Raw genomic sequence first — 10,094 nt, forward strand, 5'->3', positions numbered from 1 at the left:
TGCACCAAAATAACCCTTTTCCTGGGTAATGGAAATGAATACCAGGAAAGAAGTCTCCTGCTAGTCTGCAACTTCTTTAACATAAGAAAACAGCAAATCTTATTACTGTCTGGATGTGCAGCATCTGACTCAATCATCTCCATGTCACCCACCTGTCCTATTGCATCCACAGCACTGTGGGCATGTCTGCACTGAGGCTGCTGAGGCAATATGGAGTTGGCGAGGGAGCATACTCGGCTCGGTGGCCTAGCCTATGATTAGTGTGTTACGTATGTGTGCGCCTATGTAATGTCATTTGAGGATGTCAGACAATTTGTTTAAGACACAAGAGCCTCAAGAACATTAATGAGCTAATCAGTAATCTGGACACAGGCTGTAGCACTTGCTCATGTGCAATTACCCAAATGAACCATGCAGGGTGGCTGGCACTTGCTTGAGAGTCTGGTACATGGTGCACACTGACTCCATAGAATAAAGAGTACATGAGGGCTTACATGCCATGATTTATCAGTTTTTGCAGGACTGGTATTTGCTGAACTCATATGCATTTTTAATAATTTTATATCATTTTTGTTACTTACTTCTGCTTCTGCATTAGGGATGTTTATGTACCCTGAGAGATACCAACAAGTTGACATTAGGTAATAAAACTAAGCATCCCTGAATTTTCCTTCTCTTAGGCCTACTTGTTTCAACTGCTGTTTTGTAAAGACAAAGGAGGTGGAATATGGTTTATCTTATCTTTGGCACTAAGGTGTAGTTTCCCCAGCAATGGAAGGGCCCAGAAATGCCCAAAGCAGTTGTTTTTGTATGCATGTTTTTTTCCCATATTCCCCACTTTAATCCAAATGTAGTCTACAGTTGACGTGGTGGCCTTGTCAAGCTGTGTAATGTGTCTAAAGTCTAGAACTTACCTCTGTGGAACAATGTTCGCTTCATATTTCGATGGCAATTTGAACACAAGATAGGTTCCATTTCCTACAGCACTCACATAGTGCTGAGTGACCGGTTAAAAAAAAAACAACAGGTGGAGTGATGGTCAGTGAGGCAATGCCTATAATGGAAGAGCATAGCTCCAGAACTGTAGCTCATGTGCTGCTGAGATGGATGCCCACAGGCCCTGATACCTAGCACAGGTGAGCGAACTAGGTGAGGTTTCAACAGAGCTCAGTGCTGTGGTACTTAAGTGGCTAGTGAGAAAAACCATGGAAGAGACTGTGACAGAAAAGGGCTTTGACATGCCACTGAAACTGGGATTTGGAACAGGAAACCATCTCTTGGCATAAAATAATAGGTTTCTTTGCTTACAAATGCAAAAACTTGCCAGCTTGCATTTATTCTCAGTGCTCAAAATCCATCAGTTTCATTGGCTTCTCTCTGGAGAAGCATTTTTCCATATATCTGCATTTCTCTATATCTCTGAGCCACAAAGAATGGAAATCTGTTACGTTGACCTTCTTTTTTTTCAGCAGATTTTTCTGCTCCAAAGTAAGAACAAAGGGAAGGAAAGGAACAAGCCTTTTCAGAAAGCACAACTTGAGACCTTATGGGAACAGATCTCCAGGCTCTTCAGGAATTCCTGGTTTCAGGGAAGGAAAATTGCTCTTTTGTCTCTTAGCAGAATTATTAATCACAGTATTTGTGAGATGACATGAAATAACTGACAAAAAAAAAGAATTTAAACTCAAATAAGAGTTACCTCCACTTTTGTGTTTCTTCTGTTTCTCTATTAATGTAAGAAAGTAAGAACTATCATACCAGCTTGCACAACCTCCCCCACCCCCCATCCCCAGGTCTTTGTCCTGTTGCTAACCAAAAGCACAAGCCATCAAAAACTGGCAAAGGAGAGGATGAATAACCCTGCCAGGGTCAATCATGTGGGATGGACGTCCTCAGTTTAAAGTAGTTTTTCCAACAGCATCTTAAATGGTAATCAATGTATCTCACCTTCTTAAATTCGAGTCATGCCTTTTGAACCGAACTGTGCATCTACTTTTGACAACTTCATGTGGCAATTAGTTTCTGTTTTTCTTTATGTGAAAGAGTACTGTTCTCTGCTTTAACCATGTGCCTGATCATTTCCCTATTTCTTTTATCATGAGAGGTACTGAAAAATCGTTCCCTGTGTAATTTTTCCTAGTGCTGAAAGTACTCCTTTTCTCAGCGGCAGAGTGCCAGTCAATTTGGTTTATCCTTGTAGCAAAAGCCCTCTGTAGCTCTGATATCCTTACTGCTCTTTTTAGTAACTTTTTTCATGCTATTATATCCTTTTTGTCACTGGTGACCAGAATTACATCCAGTGCTCAAGACAAGGATATGTCGCATCAGTATAATAACATTTCCTGTTTTGTTCTCTGTTCTTTTGCTAACAGCTTCTCACAATCTGCTTGCCCTCTTGGCAGCTGCTTAACATCAGGCTCTTTTCAGAGAAAATCCAAAATGACCCCAAGATATCCTTCCCACGGAGTGACAGCTGATGGCTTTCTATGTGTTAGTAAGATTATTTCTCTGAGAATAGTGCTTTGTGTAGATCAATGGCTAACAGTAACAAACTGAATAAAGCTAGAGGACACCTGATCTCATGGGATTTCCCATGAAAATTTATCCACTGTCCAAAAGCGATCATTCTGCTACAGAACTGACTGGCAGAGTGGCCTTTGCATTTCAATTAGTTTCACAGGATCTAGGAAACTTCCAAAATTTGGGTCCTGTCCTAGAGCCTCAGTCCTGGACTGGTGTGTCTGGGAGCCACAGGTGGTTAGTATGGCTGTCAGGCTCCAACATGTGAGGCTGTAATGTGGTGTGAGGAGGACAGAGAGACATACCTGCTCATGTCATACAATGCAGAGCACACTCTTCACTGCTTACATGGGAAGTCTCGGACAAGCTTGTTTCTGCAGACTGTTAACTGTAGAGCATGAGTGTAGGAACAGTTTGGCCTGTGGTTACAGACTCTCAGAGTAATCAGGCAGGAGTGCTTGAAACCTGCAGCTCTTGAAGGCACTGAGGTCCTCAGAAGCTGCTAGGAGACTATGCAAGCTCTGCTGCTGGCCATAGAAATGAGGTGGAACAGAGACATTTCTAACTGAACACTTTTGGGTAAAAAAACAGACATGAACTGGCCTCCATTTCTGGCTGAATCCATGCTGAGGACTCATATTTCTAGTGTAGGCATTGATTAACTGCGGCTTAATCTCCTCACAGGGACTCTGGAGGAGCTTGTGCTCCACTGCCTCAGAGAGCTGCCGCCCAAAAGTCATCCATGGACCCAAAATCCAACGAATAAATGGTGTTAAAAAATGTTTGCCAAATGGGAAGTAACTCCACCATTCAGCACTGAATTCCTGTGTAGTAGTGGGTTGCCCTATTATACCGCCTACATCCTACAGGGAAAGCAGATGATGTAGGGCTTCTCCTGTGTCTTCCCAGCAACTGCTGCTTCTTATTGGTGCCTGGCAGGTCAAATTGTTGTACACAAAGACCTCTCAAATCTTTGAAGTAGCCCTGGTGAAGACCTGCCTGTGTTTGCAACAGGCCATAGTTACATACAGGTTGTTTTCCATGTAGAATCCTACAGAAATGAGGAGTTTGACGTGGGGGACAACAGAAAGGTGGCAATTGATACACCAGTACTGCGTTAGGCAGTGGTAGTAGGCATGGTGACCATGGATGAGAACAAATAGCTCATTTTAGATTGACGGGAAAAGAAGCTTGGTTCCTGGAACAGCTCATCTCCCAAAATGACTTGGAGGAAATCATGTGGAGAGCTGCAACAAGGTTTTCTGTAAATAGAAGAGTTTTGATTAGTGAGGGGAGAGAAAAAAGGTTGTGTTGAGTTTGTATTTTAATGGTGAAAGAAATAAGCCTGAAACCTGAGGTAATAAGTGCTGAAAGGAACTCTGCATGCTATTTGGTACCTCTACAGCATACAGAGATAGGCAGCTGTCTGTATTCCCAACATTTCTTGCAGCTGGCCAAACTGGGTACATACAGTCCTACAATAAACAGCCCAATTGCTGTCATACTCTGTCCTAGTTTCCGTGTAACTAGCTGCTGGGAGCCAGGGCTAGAGAAGGTGTTCATGCTCATAGCCCTCCCTGCTTTGACAGGTGCTCTAAGGTCTAAGGATTAGGTGCTCTAAGGATTTCTGAACTTTAGCAGGGGACTCCTTGGGGCCTGGACATCTGGCTGCTTCAACTATAGAAAAGCTAACAAAAATGTTGATTTTTTTATTCTAGAAAAAATAAATTGGGTGACATTTCCTTTTCATAGGAAAAGCTCAGAAGTTCTAGTTTTCATGAGAAGCCTTGTTTTTATTTCCAAAATATTTTAAACTTTCAGGGAATGCAAACTCCAAATTGCAGCGAGATCTGGTAATAAATACAATGAGATAATTATCACAAAGAATGCTCTTCTAAAAACCCAGTCCATAACCTGTAGACATTTTTTAAAATAGTGATATTATCAAGAATATAAATAGTTTTTACAACTAAAGCTCTGCTCCTGCATGCTGTCAGTATGTCATGACCTTCTTTTATCAGTAAGAAATGAACTTCAAGTAATTCATATACATTAAGGAACGAACAAGACTATTTAGTGAGAAATCATTTTAAACAATATCCTTTGTCAACAAATTATCTTCAGTGACTTTCCAGAGAATCCCCATTCATTTTAGTTGTGTAAATTAATAAGAACCGTTTTTCGCATCCGAGTTACGATTTCCAGAATGCCATGTATTCGTAGAAGTTTCTTCCTAAGAAATCGTGTGGAAAAAACTCCTTATTCTCAGGGAAGAGGTCAGATAGGACCAACAATGATGTGCTGAATAATCTTCTGTTTCCACAGTAATGGGAAACAGAGTGGGTGCTGCACAGAAAGAGGTTAGCTTCCCGTGGACTCCGAGGGGAGGGCTGGCTGTAAGGGCCTGGGACTTCTGGAATTAGTCTATGCTGTTGCACCAAGCAATGACCTCTGGGATCTAATGGTCTTTGACTTAAAATTTGGAAGATTTCACTTAGGCATGTCTTGTCTGCACCCTGAAATTACTTGGACACAGGAGGGCTGGTTTCTTCAGGTTTTCTTTTGTGGATAAACTTTGGATAGGTTTCTTGCCCAAAGATACTTGCCTGCTCAGACTCACTCTCATCTCTGTACTGTAAGGCACTCTGGCATCCAAGGACAGGACCACCTGTGGGAAGGGAAGATCCTGGAGACTCAGAAGAGTATTTCTATTTCCATAAGAGCAACAGATGTACTGCACCGATCCTCTCTCTAGTGGGCTTTGTGGTCTCCCCACGGGGATCCTACTGGTGGCCTGGTGACATGCAGAACAGCTGCTGTTGTTTTCATTCTGGCTGGCTGTATCCAGCCTCCGTGGGATGGCAGCACAGCTGCTTTCCTTTTGGGGCAAGGCATGGAGCAGAGAAATTGAGAACTTCTTTAGAAAGGGAATCCCATTTTAAGATAGAAAGGCTTTGGTGATGAGGTTAATATTTTTGTTTGAATATTGTCCTTGGCCTGACAAGCATAACCAGCATTGTTAAGATCTTCTATAAACTGCTGGTGATCAAACAACTTCCCAAGTAGCATATCAATATGTAACCCAAAGGTAAATACATGCCAGCCACATTAAAAAGGGCAGATATAATTCTTATTACTTTGGCCAATTGCTTCCTTCATGATATTCTCACTTCCATTTTGCATCCTCTGAACTTTAATACACTAGCTGGCAACTATAGTGGAGCTGAAAACCTGATAAGAGACTTAATAACTCTGCCTTGGTGGAATGAAAGGGAAAGATGAGTATGACAAAAATACTGATGGCTTTGTAACATTTAAATTCTTATTAATCCTTTTCTGTCCACATGCATGTCCTCTCCTACTGTTGTGTGGAACCTTGGCTGGCTGCCAAGGGGCTCACCAAACTGCTCTATCACTCACCCTCCTCAACAGGACGGGGGGAGGAAATAGTATGAAAAGCTCATGGATTGAGATGAGGACAGGGAGATCACTTACCAATTACCATCAAGGGCAAATCAGACTCAGCTTGGGGAAATTGATTTAATTTATTGCCAATTAATAACAGAGTAGGATAGTGAGAAATAAAACAAAACTAAAACCACCTTCTCCCCACGCCTCCCTTCTTCCCAGGCTCAACTTCACTCCCAACTCTTCTACCTTCTTCCCCCAAGGGGTGCAGGGGGATGGGGAATAGGGGTTATGATCACTTCATAACATTTTGTTTCTGCTGCTCCTTCCTCCTCACACTCTTACCCTGCTGCAGTATGAGGTCCCTCCCATGGGAGACAGTCCTTCACAAACTTCTCCAATGTGGGCTCTTCCCATGGGCTACAGTTCTTCACAAACTACTTCAGTGTGGGTCCCCCACAGGCCACAGGTCCTGCCAGAACACCTGATCCTGTGTGGGCTCCTCTCCATGGCCTCAGTTCCTGTCAGGAGCCTGCTCCAGCGTGGGCTCTCCATGGGCTTACAGCTTCCTTCAGGGCACATCCACCTGCTCCAATGTGGGGTGCTCCACAGGCTGCAGTGTGGATGCCTGCGTCACCATGGTGTCCTCCACGGGCTGCAGGGGAATCTTTGCTTTGGTGCCTGGAGCACGTGCTCCCCCTCCTTCTTCACTGACCTTGGTGTCTGCAGGGTTGTTTCTCTCACATCATTGTCTCACTCTTCTCTCACAGTTGCTGTGCAGCAGTTTTTACCCTTTCTTAAATGTTAGCACAGAGGTGCTACCAGTGCCGCTGATGGACTCAGCTTTGGCCAGCGGTGGGTCTGTCTTGGAGTCAGCTGAAACTGGCTCTGTCCAACATGAGGGCAGATCCTGGTGTCTTCTCACACAAACCACCCCTACACCCCCACCAAGTGCTGCCATATAAACTCAATACACTCTCATTAGGCATGTACCCCCCAACAGTGTGGTACAATGGAAGGAACCAGCAGAGCTATCTCGGGACCAGCCCATTCATCTTTATCACAGCGTGGGTGGTAATAGGACTGCATGATTAATGATAAAGACCAGGGGAAACTCTTACTTTGGGGGAAAAGGAGTCCATCCCCATCAGAATATTATAAGCTTTGAAAGATCTATTTTCTCTTTTGCATAAAGCATGAGGTGCCTATGCTAGCTACAAGTAAGGCACCACAACACAGAGGAACAGGAAGGACACTGCAACCTCAGTAGGGTGGATTCCCACTAGCTAATAAAAATTAGACCTACCACCGGTGTGGACACACCCAGCAACAGCTTCCCCTGCCATCTGACCATTTGCTAATTCCACCAGTGCTCTCTAGGTTGGCCACAACAAATGGAGATAGTGAAAGCTTCCCTGCAAGAGTCACTTCTGTCCAGGTGTCCCCTACTGTGTGCAATGACAGTCTGCAAGCAGGGTGCAAAAAATGTATACAGCAATTATTTCCTGGCTAATAGAGGTAGGTATTAGACAGCCAGGACTAATATGCTGCTAGACTAAGCACTGTTTCTTGGGGCAGAGTGAACTCTGATGTTGCTGAGTTGCTGTTTTCCTATCTCTGCTTTTTATCTCAGGATTTTATCTTTTTTTCATGTCATCATTTTTCCTCTTGAATGCTTGAACTCCTAACTCTTAATGATCTCAATAACTTCATTCGATTTGGGTTTTCACTTTTTGTATCTAGCAAGGCTTTAACTTGCATACTTTTCACAGCTCAGGAGTAATTTTGCCAACACAACTGAAATAAGTTGGCTGTTGAATCATAGACAGCTGAGTCTCTGGGCCATTGACTCCTAGTGCTGGTAAGGACCTGTGCGGCCAACTACAGCATCTAGATACCAATACCAGATTTTTAAGGTCTTCACTACCTAGTGGCAGCAATACTAGGTTCCCAGCAAACTCTTCAGTGCTTCACTACTTTTCCTGTTAAAAGATTTTTCCTGCTGTCTTGCCTAACTATTCCCTGCTTTAGTTTAGGCCTGTTACTTCTTGAACTCTTTGCTTGGAGAACAGATGATTCTCTTGCTGAAGTGCTATGCACACAGGCTGCCAGGGGTGCATGATGCATCTAACTCCCCAAAGAAATTTCTTGATATATTTCTGTAAGCACATTTTTCCATATACTTATCAAACAGGAATTTTTGTAGAAGCTGGGCCAAAAGTAAAGAAGGATTGAACATTGATTGTAGTTTCTGGGACAGAGTCCAGTTGGAGGCCTGTGTCTAGCGGAGTCCCTCAAGGGTCGGTACTGGGACCAGTACTATTCAATATATTCATTAATGACTTGGATGAGGGAATAGAGTGCACTGTCAGCAAGTTCGCTGATGACAAAAAACTGGGAGGACTGGCTGACACACCGGAAGGCTGTGCTGCCATTCAGAGAGACCTAGACAGGCTGGAGAGTTGGGCGGGGAGAAATTTAATGAAATACAACAAGGGCAAGCGTAGAGTCCTGCATCTGGGCAAGAACAACCCCATGTATGAGTACAAATTGGGAACATACCTGTTGGAGACCAGCATAGGAGAAAGGGACCTGGGGGTCCTAGTGGACAGCAGGATGACCATGAGCCAGCAATGTGCTCTTGTGGCCAAGAAGACCAATGGCATCCTGGGGTGTATTAGAAGGGGTGTGGTTAGCAGGTCAAGAGAGGTTCTCCTCCCCCTCTACTCTGCCCTGGTGAGGCCACATCTGGAATATTGTGTCCAGTTCTGGGCCCCTCAGTTCAAGAAGGACAGGGAACTACTAGAGAGAGTCCAGCGCAGAGCCACGAAGATGATTAAGGGGGTGGAACATCTCCCTTATGAGGAGAAGCTGAGGGAGCTGGGTCTCTTTAGCTTAGAGAAGAGGAGACTGAGGGGTGACCTCATTAATGTTTATAAATATGTCAAGGGCAAGTGTCATGAGGATGGAGCCAGGCTCTTCTCAGTGACATCCCTTGACAGGACAAGGGGCAATGGGTGCAAGCTGGAACACAGGAGGTTCCACATAAATATGAGGAAAAACTTCTTTACGGTGAGGGTAACTGAACACTGGAACAGGCTGCCCAGAGAGGTTGTGGAGTGTCCTTCTCTGGAGACATTCAAAACCCGCCTGGAAGCGTTCCTGTGTGATATGATCTAGGTAATCCTGCTCCGGCAGGGGGATTGGACTAGATGATCTTTCGAGGTCCCTTCCAATCCCTAACATTCTGTGATTCTGTGATTATGTGATTCTTATGAAAGCTGCAGAATGGCTTTTGCTCAGCTGGCAACTATCCCCTTTAGCCAGGAGCTCAGTTTCCCACCTGCATGATGATCTGGGAACAACCTGGCCATGGGGAACAGACTACAGGATGAAGAGCTGTTCTGAAATATGGAGCAACACAATGAACATCTCTGATCTAAGTTTCAGTGGACTTAATGATAGAAGAACTTATTCTGTATCCAGGCAACGGAAATTAGCTTGAGCTGAATATAGTTAACCTTTCCCTAGAGCAATCTGACATGTTGCGATGAGAGGATGCTGAATCTACTACTGAATGCAGATGGTTACTCCAGACTTTTTGCCTGAGTCTCTAGTGTCAGGAAATGAGGAAGGCCTTGATTCCGATGAAACTGCATGAATCTAAGCAGGGAGGGGCTTGTGAGTTTTTCAAGGTAGTGATCTGAGCTGACCCTGACCAGTTGACCAAAGCATTGTCAGATTTTATTGTTGCAAGTTTTCTTTTTTTAGCTCTTTTGCATTTCCTGTGTCATATGGGAAGTACAAGCCCCAGTCCACTTCAAAGGAAGTGCTATACCAGGAACTGGGGAAAGTATGGGTGTGATATCAGTAAGATTTTTGCATACTGGCGTATAATTGCGGCATCTTTGTGTATTGATGTGGAGCTGCTGCATGCTGACAGCAGAGTCCCAGGGACACTGGAAGTGATAAATGGATTTATAACTCTGCCAGGGTAAAATAAGAGTTTGAATGACCATAGTATAAAATCTTGTTTTGTTAAAGAACGAATGAATAGATGATTCTCAAAATGTCTTTAGGGGTTATTCTGCTAAGATGTACATGCTGATTCGTCCCCTGGAATTTGGCTGATTTGGTACTGAAATTGCCCCTTTAGACTGGCTGCT

The sequence above is a fragment of the Nyctibius grandis genome, chromosome 2, assembly GCF_013368605.1.
Source record: "Nyctibius grandis isolate bNycGra1 chromosome 2, bNycGra1.pri, whole genome shotgun sequence".
Taxonomy (NCBI): Eukaryota; Metazoa; Chordata; class Aves; order Nyctibiiformes; family Nyctibiidae; genus Nyctibius; species Nyctibius grandis.